Source organism: Myxocyprinus asiaticus, chromosome 5 (assembly GCF_019703515.2).
Source record: "Myxocyprinus asiaticus isolate MX2 ecotype Aquarium Trade chromosome 5, UBuf_Myxa_2, whole genome shotgun sequence".
NCBI classification, from domain to species: domain Eukaryota; kingdom Metazoa; phylum Chordata; class Actinopteri; order Cypriniformes; family Catostomidae; genus Myxocyprinus; species Myxocyprinus asiaticus.
In genome coordinates this window covers 6,947,259-6,960,871 of record NC_059348.1, presented here as the reverse complement: position 1 = coordinate 6,960,871, position 13,613 = coordinate 6,947,259, and the positions used below count along the sequence as shown (strand labels likewise).

Sequence of the window (13,613 nt, the reverse complement as noted above, 5' to 3'; positions counted from 1 at the left end):
TGGAGGCAACTGGATTGAGGTGAGTAACCGCACCACCACAATGACCTACTATGTAGCGGGAACTGGGCATTCCAAATTGGGAGACAATGACAAGAACTACAAAACCCATAATCAACACACAAGACAGGCAGGGAAACAATAAACATACATGGCAACCCCTAGTGGTCACCAGGATAATTGTGACAGAGCCCCCCAGCTAAGGAGCGGCTCCTGAAGCTCCTTAACACATAAAACACACAAAAAAATATTCATTGGAGGAGCAGGACATCATTGAACCGGCAGTCCAAGAAAGCACAGGTGAAACAAGAGGACAAAATGGACCAGGCGGCCAAGGTGGAGCGAACGGGGAGTCCGAAGACCGACTTCAACCAGGAGACCAAGAAGGCCAGGGCAGATCAGGTGGAACGGCAAGAGGCCGAGCCGCAGGAGGTGGAGGATCGGAGGGCGGAGCCATGGAAGGCTCGGAGGGCTCAGAGTTCAGAGCAGCTGGGGACTCGGGCACTAGAGAGTGTGGCAGACTCGAGGGACTGGACAGCCTCGGGGAACTGGACAGGCTCGTCGACAGCCTCGGAGAGGCCTGGAGTGCTGGCAGTGACTGGGGAACAGCCTCCGTGGCCGTGAACACTGGCAGTGACAGGGAAGCGACCTCCGTGGCTGTGAGCCTTGACAGTGACTGGGAAGTAGGAGACCTTCTCTTCCTCTTCCAGACCGCTGTGGCACTGGGACAGACGAGGCTACAGGCACCGGCTCTGGGACGGATGAGGCTACAGGCGCCGGCTCTGGGACAGACAAGGCTACAGGCGCCGGCTCTGGGATGGACGAAGCTACAGGCAACGGCTCTGGATCGTTGACCGTGGCAGCCATGGGCGCTGGCTCATTCACCGTGACAGGCGTAGGCGCTAGCTCGTTGACCGTGGCAGGCGTGGTCAGCTGGACCACCGTGTCTGGGCCCACTGAAGTAGAGATCAGTGAAGCTAGGACCACTGGAATCTCCGTAATGGGAAACTCGGAGGAGAGAATCTTGAGCCATATGGGGACTGGAGCAGTACCCCACTGTGTAGGGGGAGGAATTTAGCAGTAAGGCATAATCTAAATACTGTTCCAAAGTACAGTTAAAACTGCTTCCTGGCAACCCCAAATTGATGGGCTCGATGATGCCAAAACGGAAGATGTCCTTAAACACAATTTAGCATGTTGGCAAGCACACAAAACGACTCCACATACTCCTCAATGAAATTAGTTCCCTGTCGAAGAGATAATAGTTCTAAAGCTGCTAGATCCATGGCATTGGTCAGTTGTTCTGTAACAATTACAGGAATGAGGCGAGAGAAAAAGGATCTAGATGCAGGCTTTTCAATCCAAAATATTGGCTTCAAAATATTGGCACCCATTCACTTGCATTGTATGGACCAAAAAAGCAGAGGAATTCTTCTAAAAATCTTCATTTAAGTTCAGCAGATGAAAAAAAAAAAAAAGGCCATACACATCTGGGATGGCATGTGGGTGAGTAAATGATGAGAGAATTTTCATTTTTGGGTGAACTACCCCTTTAGGTCACTTTTACATGTGATATTATTTCTACACTGAAGGCATGTGAAAGGCTGCTCTCCAGTGTGAACTCTCAGGTGATCATTCAGGGGCTTTTTTCTGTGAAACTCTTTCCAAACTGAGGGCATTTAAACCTGCCTCCCATTTAATTGGTCATGCTCAATATAAATGGCTGTAGTTCATCACTTCTTTGTATTACAGGCATAATTGTGGTCTGTTTTGACTAGGGCTAGGAAATTTAACTTGTTAATTTCTGCAAATAGTATTTTTTGTTTAATGTGTTACAATTTTTTAATGCAACATGCAGTATCCGTTTTTTTTTTTTTTTTTGTCTTCTTGAAACTTCACACGATAGGAGAAAGCTGTCCCGAGTTGTTCCCACTTTCTGTGGCAAAAATTGGCATATACACATTTTCAGGAGGTACACGCTCGACTCGACTTCACATCTTCGCATATAAACTGATTATGTGGAGCAGTGCAGCTTATTCATTACATGTGACACTTGTCTCGGGCATAATAAACACAGGAATGGATTTACTCTACGGAGAATGGAGACTTCACATGGAAGCGGTGAACCAGGCATACAAGAGATACGGGCAAGCTGCCAAATCTCTTCACATTGCCCGAAAACACTCACTCACTTTCATCTGAACCAGTGTCAAATGCGAAACCACCTGAGAGAGACCTGGTGTGTGTGTGATAGAGACTGAGAAGGACCTGTTCAGTAAGCTGCAGACAGTTATACTTGAGACTGACAAATGGCAGAGAAAATGATAGTTTTGTGATTTTAAACTTAACTAAATTAAACTTCAGCATTCAATATGTTTTATATCTTTATGTATAGTGTCTAATAATGCATTGACAATGTACACTTTAGTTTATCTTTCCAATAAAGTTTGATATGAATTACATCTGCTAATTTGAGCCTATTATTAAAAAATTATTAATTACAACATGACCACTGATTTTATGGCATGTATACATATACTTCAAAGATTAATACCTGTAAAAATGTATTTAATGAACTATATTTGAACAATTTAACGTACATGTTTAAATAATTAAAATAAATGATCACTATCCTTGCAAGTTCTTTGAGACAAAGTATAAAGGAAATATATGTTTTAATGTATGTTATGTATCATGTCCCATAATTTAATTGTGATTAATCACGATTAATAACAGAAAACTTTGTGATTAATTAGTTAAAATGTATCAAATCACAGCTATAGTTTTGACAGAAAACACTTGGGAGTTTGTTGTCCAGATGTCAGAATTTATTACAATTATGAAGAACAAGATAGAAAAAAGCTCAGATTTATAGAAAAGTGACCAGCTAATTATTTTCATAAAATATTATGAAATAATAGATGACACAAGCCTTTAAAGGACCTAGAAACACAAATGGTGCTAAAGCTACAATTCTGATGATGTTCTATTACAAATTTGAGAGTGATAACTTTAAAACTCTTGAGTTTTATTAAACATTTTCAAAGACTGTCATGTTTTTTATTATTTTTATTAAGTTTACAAAAGAAAGGAAATCTACAAAAATATACAAAAATATAGTCCATTCACCCTGTTGTTTGATATGCTGCTGCATTCATGTCTGCAGTCAGTAAGCCATTCATACCTCAGACACATTAATGTGCCTCTAATTATTATTCTTTTGTCTATATTCTGCCCATTGACAAATGCTCTTATTTGTCTACCATAGCAGACACATATTCACACATCACCCATCTTTGCTGTAGCATCAAATGTCTTTAATTAAAAACAAGTATAAAAAACTAGTGATGCACCAAAATGTAAGTTCTTGACAGAAACTACTGGAACAGTGGGACGAAAAACGATTTTAAATTCTAGAGACTGCTGTGTGTGAAAATCCCAGGAGATCAGCAGTTACAGGATACTCAAACCAGCCCATCTGTTACCAACAATCATCTATGCGATAAACTAATCGTGTGGCAGCAGTGCAGTGCATAACATTTACATTTACATTTATTCATTTGGCAGACGCTTTTATCCAAAGCGACTTACAAAAGAGGAAAAAATAAGCAAATCATCTTAAGGAGACAGTGGTACGAAAAGTGCCATATTACAGAGTTTCACTAGCATCAGAATAGTAGCATTCAAAACAGACTTAAATGCAACAAGAATTGTTTTTTGCTGTTTTTTTTATTTTATTTTATTTTTTTAGTGACTGGTTAAGTGCTCATGGAAAAGGTTTTTAGCCGTTTTTTGAAGACAGAAAGTGAGTCAGCTTCACGGATGGAGTTGTGAAGGTCATTCCACCAATGTGGTATGATGAAGCCGAAAGTCCGGGAAAGTGTTTTGGTGCCTCTTTGTGTTGGTACAACAAGGGCCGTTCCTTAGCTCACCGCGGGCTTCAAGTGGGCACGTAGCTCTGTAGAAATGATATTAGGTATGCTGGAGCAGACCCAGTGACTGTTCTGTATGCCAGCATCAGAGCCTTGAATTTGATATGTGCATCAACCGGCAGCCAGTGAAGAGAGTCAAGGAGTGGTGTAACATGCGCTCTCTTTGGTTCATTAAAGACCAGATGTGCTGCTGCATTCTGGATCATTTGCAGGGGTCTAATTGCACATTCAGGGAGGCCTGCAATGAGAGCGTTACAGTAGTCCAGTCTAGTTATGATAAGTGACTGAACAAGAAGTTGTGTGGCATGTTCGGAGAGGAACGGTCTTATCTTCCTGATATTGTAGAGTGTAAATCTACATGATCTTGAGGTCTTTGAAATGTGGTCTGTGAAATTTAGTTTGTCATCGATAGTTACCCCTAGATTTCTGACCGTTTTGGAAGGCGTTACTGTAGTTGCACCCAGCTGCATGGTGATGTTGTGTTCAACAGCAGGGTTGGCTGGAAAGACAGGGAGTTCATTCTTGGCTGGGTTAAAATGCAGGTGGTGTTCCTTCATCCAGGCCGAGATGTCTGCCAGGCAGGCAGAGATAGACAGTAGGGTCATCAGGCTAGAACGACAGGTAGAAATGCATATCATCTGCGTAGCAGTGGTAGGAAAAGCCATGTGCCTCAATGATCGGTCCGAGTGGTGTTGTGTATATCGAGAAGAGTCCAAGCACTGATTCATGAGGAACCTCAGTGTTCAGCTGGTGTGTCTTGGACACCTCTCATCTCCAGGAGACACTGAATGATCTGCCAGTAGGATTCTCTGTCCATATATACATGGTACTATGTGCAATCAGATCGCTGAGGAAGTGACGTAGACGTTTTCCAGTTGACATTTTGCGTCATAGTAGCGTGTTGAAGAAGTCAGGTAACTAGCTTCTAACAGCGAGATGCAAACAACAGACACAACAACATGGAAAACTTTAGAGCCACATGCAGTTTTTACATTATGCATTGATTTTGGTGCAGATCAGATGTACGTTATCCGTTGTGCTTACGGTGATGTCCAAAGAATGAAAACTACGCTATTTGCTCCTAAGCTCCAAAACTGCTAAGTGTTTGTGTCAGAACTGAAGTATACTTTGGGCTTAATGCTAATATGCAAACCTTGGTCAGTAGTTAACTCAAGTTAACTCAAGTTGGGGAAGGGGGCTAACTGGCTTCCATCTGTGATCAATCGTAGTGACTTTAAAGGAAACATTAAGGAGGCAAATGGCTGTTGCAAGATTTAGATCAGGGGTTTCTTAAACTTAAGTCAGTCAGGCCCCCCCAGAGAGATTCTGCTTGAACTCATCTCTGACAGTGATGGTATTTTACAATTTAAACTTGAGCAATTTGCTCTTCTCATCATTTTATCAAGCTAACAAACTATGTACATCGGATAACTTTCCTGAAGTTTTTGATATTAGTAATGGCGAAATTAAGCTTTCTGAAGCAATGGGGCTTTAAATACAAATGTATTGAAAATGGGATCATTACTTGAAGCTTCTGTACACGTTTCAATAAACTGCCATCTGGTGGTCCAAAAATTAAGTGCACCTAGTAAGCCTCAGTGGCTGACGGTGTTTTTTGGTTTTGAAGCAATAAAAATGATCACCGCTAAACAGTATGTTTTGTGTGTGTGTGTGTGTGTTTTGTTTACTATAAGTGTTTATAAATAACCCAGTAATTCAAGACTCAAGCAAGAGTTTAATTTATAAATTACTATTATGTTAAAATGTAAAAATTCAACATCCATCCATCTTCTATAGCCGCTTATCCTATTCAGGGTTGCGGAGAGTGCTGGAGCCTATCACAGCTGTCTCGGGCTGAAGGCAAGGAAACACCCTGGACAGGTGGCCAGTCCATCACAGGGCAACACACATAGACATACACATTCATTCACACCTAGGGGCAATTTAGAGTCTCCAATTAACTTAACCTGCAAGTCTTTTCGACTGTAGGGGAAACCGGAGCACCCGGAGGAAACCCATATGATCACAGGGAGAAACTCCACACAGAAAGGCCCAGTTGAGCCGGGAATACCCGGACCTTCTTGCTGTGAGACGCCAGTGCTACCCACTGAGCCACCATGCCGATGCACTCTATTTATTTGAAATTAAATAGATTGGGCTGGGCAGTAAAACATTTTTTAAACAGAGGAGTGTGCTTATGTGACTGTATTGGGTTCAAACCTGTGCTGGGATTTGCGTTTCTTTTGAATCAGATAGCGAAGCAGTCATGTGGTTTTCAGCAGAAGGAAGCGGCGTTATTTTTTTCGATATAATTTGTCAAATGATTGGCCGAAATTTGTCTATACATCACCAGCTTGACGACGCCTTCTGATTGGATGGTTATCTTATCCACCTTCAAGGTAAGGCATTAGGGTGATTCTATAGCTTCTGACACTTTGCCATTCCGACATTAGAAAAACGATTTGTGTTTTTATTTTTATTAATATTAAAATGCTGAATAAATGTATTGGAAATAAAATAATTAATGATATGTGACATCACTTTGTCCTGAACAATAATGAGTGATATAAATGGGATTTTTTTTATGACAATCCGATTTTGCCTGGCTCCCACATTTATGGTTTCACTGTATGCCAAATATTAGAATATAAAAAATATCAAGGTAACCATTGCTTCCCATGAGAGAATATGCATTTCTTTTTTTTTTTTATTAACTATTTCAGACTTTTCTGAGAATGCTGTGGAAATGAATTTGATCAGTTAAGCAAATAGCAATTGATGGTAAGCACATAGATGCCATTAGAACTGAAAATATTGTAAGACAGTTTTATTCCATTTAAAGCAGAACTTGAACTGATTGAATTACATATGGAGTCAGGTGCATTATTATAATTATAAGGCAGCAAGGTTGGAAAACATTTTTAATTCACAGTTGACAGTGTATTTCTCGCTTTTCTGTAAGCCAAGAAATATAAAGTCTTCAATTATTTCTTACCATATTCCTAGAAATAGATCAATATTTAAATCCTTTTTCTACTGTAAATATACTTAAATGTTGATCTGTTTCTCACCCACATCTATAATAACGCTTCATTAAACCACTTCTATTCTTAAGTTATAGAAAAGAAGTGACAAATTACATATAATTTATTGAGCTGTATGGAATATACTGTATAGTAAATAGCAGGCATGGACTGGCCATTGGGAGAACCGGGACTTTTCCCGGTGGACTGACCGCATGGGCCACCACGTTATGCAGAACGTGCCACAAAATGGGGCCGCAATATGCGGAAGGGAGCAGCGATATGCAGAAAAGGACAGCAACCCCCCTGGCTGAATTTTCTTCCCAGTCCGCCCCTGGTAAATAGGTCTATCAGTTGTGTAAGACAGAACAGTGTAAAAACACATTCATACACTGGAAGCTGCGATATTACATCGTTGCAGTAAACAGCTTATTTAAATGCATGTGATAGTTTTGTCTACTCTAATGTTAACCATTTAAAATTCACACTGCACTTCGAAATTAGTGGCTGTTTTTTTGTTTTTTTTTTCTCCCAATGTGCTTTTAAGTCCTCGTGGTTGCATAGTGATTTGCATAGTGAACATTTTGGACCCCGTTTACACCTGTATTTATTTAGCACTGACCAGATCACCCGAAACACATCTTATTACCAGGTGTAAATGGGGTCTGAGACACTCAAATCACACATCAGAAGTCATTAATGAAGACTCAAGAATGACACAAACCTATTTGTTCCTCAGTATATTAATTTTTCACTCTGTGTGGTTCTGGATTACCCATGTCCTCTCTCTCTCCTCTTTAATAAAATCCATCTTTGCAGTAGTATGTCAGAAATTGTTGACACACTTGAAGTTTGTCCTGCTCTTCTGGAAACTCATCTTCAATTCGAAGATGACAGGAATATTCAGAGCATTTATTGGTGAATTGCTTTGGGAGTAGATTCACAATCACTGTGTGGTAGTGAGCACCACAACTGCTAAAATTAAAAATAAACGTCCAAAAAAAATTTAATGTTTTACAATTTACATTTTTGTATTACATTTCAGAACATACACTGACAGATCCCTTATTATCATATGTTAAAGATATTAAAAATAGCAAATAAACAAATGTAACAACAAAAAAGAAAAAGAAAATAACGTGAACATTATCCTTTATCAACGGTTTACACAAACTGATTTAAGTGGCCAAACACACAAGAGGCCAACTATCAGCACTTCACTTACACTAAGAAGTCACTCGGGAAGGTTAACCCCTTCCTTACCGGCATAAAAGAGTGTTCCCTCTTGACAAACACCTTTTTTTATGCAGCTGATCCAACTTCAAGTTGGCTATGGAATTTGAAGGGCGAGTTTTTTCAGATCACAGTATGGAAACCCAGCATATTGCTCGGTAAAAGTGATGCTTCACTTTCTGCAAGAGCGCTTGGATGTGGGTTCCCTATCTGTCACTCACTCGACGTTGTGTCGATGTAGTGACACTAGGGGTCACTCTTGGGAGCCCGAGACACCTCTGGTCTTTGATAAAAGGCCAATGAAAATTGGCGAGTGGTATTTGCATGCCACTCCCCCGGACATACGGGTATAAAAGGAGCTGGTATGCAACCACTCATTCAGATTTTCTCTTCGGAGCCGAACGGTCATGCTCATTGAGCTGAATTCTACTGTTCATTCACCTCTGCTGGATCTGACGGCGCATTTCAGCGGCTTCTCCCTCCTCTGCACTGGGGCACTGCAGAGAACGCCCCTGGGCGCTTCAGCAGAAAAAAAAGAGAGTATATTTTCTGAAAGAGCCTTTTTCCTCTAAAAGAGTATATTTCTCTAAAAGAGCGGCGCACACGGAACGTCTTTTTAAAGATGCCTTTCCGAATGTGTGTTTTTCCTGATTGCGGTCATTATCTCTCAACTTCGGATGGTCATGATCGCTGTCTTTCGTGTCTGGGCGCGACCCACATGGAGGCAGCGTTTGTGGATGGTTTATGTTCTCAGTGCGAGAACATGACCATGGCAACGTTGCGGTCGCGGCTTGCTTTCATAAGAAAGCAAGCCACCCCAGCGGCTCCCCGCCTCGGTTCTTCTACCTATGGGTATGAGGCCAGCGCAGCTAGCACGGGGGCGATTTGGTGACCCCAATGGGATCGCCTCAGCTGGGTATCCCCCCGCGGACCTCCCATTCCCCAGCACGCTCATCTGCCCCAGTCGGGCTTCCGGATGAGTTCGCCGGCTCGTCTCACGGCGAGTCTGGCTTCTTGTTCGGAGCCCGCGAAGATGATGAGCTCTCAAGCGCAGCATCGGAGAGCGGGCTTGTCCAGTCGGACGCAGAAGCCTCAGCTGGGCTCCCCCCCTTGGGGACGATTGCCCAGTCACAGGCTGATGCAGATATGACGGACATGCTTTCCTGGGCAGCCGCGAGCGTCGGGTTAGAGTGGTGCCGCTCAAAGCAGCCATGCCCCGCTCCAGTGCCTTTCTTCCCAGAAGTGCACGAGGAGCTGACGAAATCGTGGGAGGCACCTTTTACTGCCCGGCCCCGATTCTGCAGTCCCCCGCTCTCACAGCCCTCGATGGCGGGGCGGCCAGGGGCTATACAGCGATTCCCCTGGTGGATAAGGTGCTCGTGGTGCACCTATGCCCACAGAGCACCACCACCTGGTGCAGACGCCCTAAGCTCCCGTCCAAGCCCTGTAGGCTCATGTCGTCCCTGATGGCTAAAGCCTACAGCGCTGCTGGACAAGCCGCCTCTGCCCTGCACGCCTCTCCGAGCGAGGAAGGTCACGGCGCGGTCTCTCGGGCGGACGATGGCCACATTAGTGGTCCAGGAGCACCACCTTTGGCTCAACCTGTTCGAGATGGGTGAGGCCGACAAGACACGGTTTCTTGCTGCCCCCATTTCCCAGGCTGGCCTATTCGGCGACACCGTCGAGGACTTTGCCCAGCAGACGGAGGCTATCCGGCACATCCTGCCCCAGCGTGGCTCAAGATCCCGCACCCCGTCTGCTCGTTGCCAAGGGCGTCCCCCTGCGGTGACTGCACTGGCTCCGCCGCAGCCCGCCCCTTTGGCCCGGCCCTGGCATGGAGCCCACCGCAGGAAGCAGATGCCACCCATCTCACAGTCGGCGCCTAAGAACCCACGGAGGTCGTCAAAGCACCCCTGAGACGGGCGACCCAAGGATGAAGGAACCCACTCACCTGGAGCTGGTAAGACTGCACTGGCACATCAACTGCCTCGAGTCGTTGGCAATTCTGCTCGCCCTGCGGAGGTTTCGGCCATTGATCCAGGACAAGCACGTGTTAGTTCGGACAGACAACACGGCAACGGTAGCATATGTCAACCACCAAGGCGGTCTGCGCTCTTGTTGTATGTCACAACTCGCCTGCCGTCTCCTCCTCTGGAGTCAGCAGCACTTCAAGTCACTGCGAGCCACTCACATCCCAGGCAACCTCAACACTACAGCGGACGCGCTGTCATGGCAGGTTACCCTCAGGGGAGAGTGGAGACTCCACCCTCAGGTGGTCCAGCTGATTTGGAGTCGATTCGGACGGGCACAGGTGGACCTGTTCGCCTCCCAAGAATCCTCCCACTGCCCGCTCTGGTACGCCCTCACCGAGGCTCCCCTCGGCATAGATGCGCTGGCACACAGCTGCGGTGGTAGACACGATCACTCATACTAGGGCCCCCTCTACGAGGTGCCTGTATGCCTTTAAGTGGCGTCTGTTCGCTAAGTGGTGTTCTTCCCGACGGGAAGACCCCCAGAGATGCGCATTCGGATCAGTGCTTTCCTTCCTGCAGGAGAGGTTGGAAGGGAGGCTGTCCCCTTCCACCTTGAAGGTGTACGTTGCCGCCATAGCAGCACACCACGACGCAGTCGACGGTAAGTCCTTAGGGAAGCACGACCTGATCATCAGGTTCCTAAGAGGCGCCAGGAGGCTGAATCCCTCCAGACCACGCCTCGTTCCCTCATGGGACCTCTCTGTAGTTCTTCAGAGTCTACAGAGAGCCCCCTTTGAGCCTTTGCTGTCAGCCAAGCATAAGGCACTCTCCTTGAAGACTGCCCTCCTGACTGCGCTCACTTCCATCAAGAGGGTAGGAGACCTGCAAGCGTTCTCTGTCAGCGAAACATGCCTGGAGTTCGGTCCGGGTTACTCTCACGTGATCCTGGGACCCCGACCGGGCTATGTGCCCAAGGTTCCCACCACCCCTTTTAGGGACCAGGTGGTGAACCTGCAAGCGCTCCCCCAGGAGGAGGCAGACCCAGCCCTGTCGTTGCTGTGTCCGGTGCATGCTTTACACATCTATTTGGATCACACGCAGAGCTTTAGGATCTCTGAGCAGCTCTTTGTCTGCTTTGGTGCACAGCGGAAAGGAAGCGCTGTCTCCAAGCAGAGGAACGCCCACTGGCTCATTGACGCCATAACTATGGCATATAACGCCCAGGACATGCCGCCCCCGGTAGGGCTACGAGCCCATTCTACCAGGGGTGTAGCGGCTTCCTGGGCCCTGGCCAGGAGTGCCTCTCTAACAGACATTTGCAGAGCAGCAGGCCGGGCAACACCCAACACCTTTGCAAGATTCTACAACCTCCGGGTGGAACTGGTTTTGTCCTAGGTAGTGGCATGCAATACAAGCAGATAAGCCCGGGATAGCTGGCCGGGTGTATCGCTTGCACATAGCGCCTTCCACCTCCTTTTGAGCTGATTACATGCGCCATTAATTCCCAGTAGTGTTCACAAACTTCTTTCCTCTCTTCCCCTTGGGAGGGACACCCCCCGACTAGACCTGGCGGCCCAGTCGGATAATCCTCCTTCTTTTTTAGGGAGTGGAAAAAGAGAAGGGGAAAAGAGGCCACGACTGGGTTAAGCCTTTCTCTATCTCTTGAGTAGTCGACTTGTCCCCAAGGGGCCGTTCGACACTCATAACTATGTTGGGGGAGGTTATGTGTCGACCTGGTGTGCTGGCTATGAGGCACACAGTAGTCTGCCCACCACACACCACCAGTTCACGTAGCATAGTTCAGCCAATTGTGGCGTTTCGTATAGGGACCCCTAGTGTCACTACATCGACACAACGTCGAGTGAGTGACAGATAGGGAACATCATGGTTATTTGTGTAACCTCCGTTCCCTGATGGAGGGAACAAGACATTGTGTCCCTCCTGCCACAACGCTGAACTACCCGCTGAAATGGCCGGACCTTATATCGGCTCCTCAGCATAAAACCTGAATGAGTGGTTGCATACCAGCTCCTTTTATACCTGTATGTCCGGGGGAGTGGCATGCAAATACCAGAGGTGTCTCAGGCTCCCAAGAGTGACCCCTAGTGTCACTACATCGACACAACATCTCGTTCCCTCCATCAGGGAACGGAGGTTACACAAGTAACCATGACGTTTTTCCCCCATCCACGCTGAAATTATATGTTGCAGCCATTGCGGTGTACCACGCCCTGTCAGCGGCATTCCGATAAGCAAGCATGATCTTGTTACAAAATTTGTATGTGGTGCGAGATGTCTCAGACCTTCTTGCCCCATTACAGTCCCAGTGTGGGACCTGTCCTTAGTGCTGAAAGCACTATACAGCACTATTCGAGCCACTGGAATTAATAGAATTGTGCGTTCAACTACATTACTCCCGGCTCTCGCTTCGGTGTGACTGGGCAAAAGTCTACGTTCCAAAGGTTTCATCAACCCCATTCAGAGTGCAGGTGATAACCTTACAGGCTTTCTCCCCCCCCCGAATCACAGGGCTTAGAATGCTTGTGGGTGTTAAAGCCCACTCCACAAGGGGCATATCTTCCTCTTTGGCGTGGGTAAAAGGCCTGTCCTTATCAGACATCTGCAAGGCAGCAGACTGGGCTTCCCCAAATACATTTGCTAGATTTTATAATCTAGACGTTTCCTCCCTGTCTTCCCAGGTGCTTTCTGTGAAGTGGGATTGAGCTCTCATTACAAATGAGTAATGCTGAAGCAGTTGTATTAAGACTCCACATAGCTGTTAGTTCCAACTTAGATGTCTGTTAAAGCTGTGCTATTAAACCACACAGAGGTTGTTCTGGGAGAATGTTTTGACTCTCTCCACATAGTGTAAGAGGTCAATTCTATCTAGAGTCATGCAGCACTCTTGTGTCTGCGGGACAGTTGGTCCCTAAAAATGTTTTATCTGCCTCCCAGAAAGGTAAGGCAGTTATCATATTGTTTTTTATCCTTTAAAATTTTAACTGTTTCCCCACACAGCAAAGCAAGTTACTGAGATTATTTAATCTAGCAAATTTCTCCTAGATTCCATACGGAAAGATATAACTATTCCTTCAGTTGGTCCTTCCGTCTGATGGCCACATTTATAACCACGATCAAAGGACTGTCAATTCAGTCCTCCAAAATGAGTATGAATTGTTTAATTTACTGTTAACGTAATACTGTTAATAATAAAATTTTATTGAAGATACAGATTCGAGTTCCTTAAAACTTCACTTTGTAGATCATGGGATATTTTGGACCTTACTTTTATTATTTGAATTTAAGGCAAACAATAACACTGTGTGAAAGCAGTAAATTACATACCTCTCGACTGGTGACAGTGAGATGTCAGGTGAATGTACCTGCATGGTTGATCTTAGTATGAAGATAATTTAATGCCAAAAAGATTTGCATGCGCAGAGTAAGATTCGTGA

General features: G+C 45.2%; 1 protein-coding gene across 1 annotated transcript in view; it reads right to left on the bottom strand.

Annotated features, from left to right (window-relative positions):
* LOC127440889 (gastrula zinc finger protein XlCGF7.1-like) overlaps nt 1-7,685 on the bottom strand; it is a 151,688-nt gene extending 144,003 nt beyond the window's left edge. Inside the window, exon 1 of the mRNA XM_051697971.1 lies at nt 7,677-7,685. The gene's annotated coding sequence lies outside the window, so the exon portion shown is untranslated. The remainder of the gene's footprint in view (nt 1-7,676) is intronic.
* Nucleotides 7,686-13,613: the final 5,928 nt, after the last annotated feature.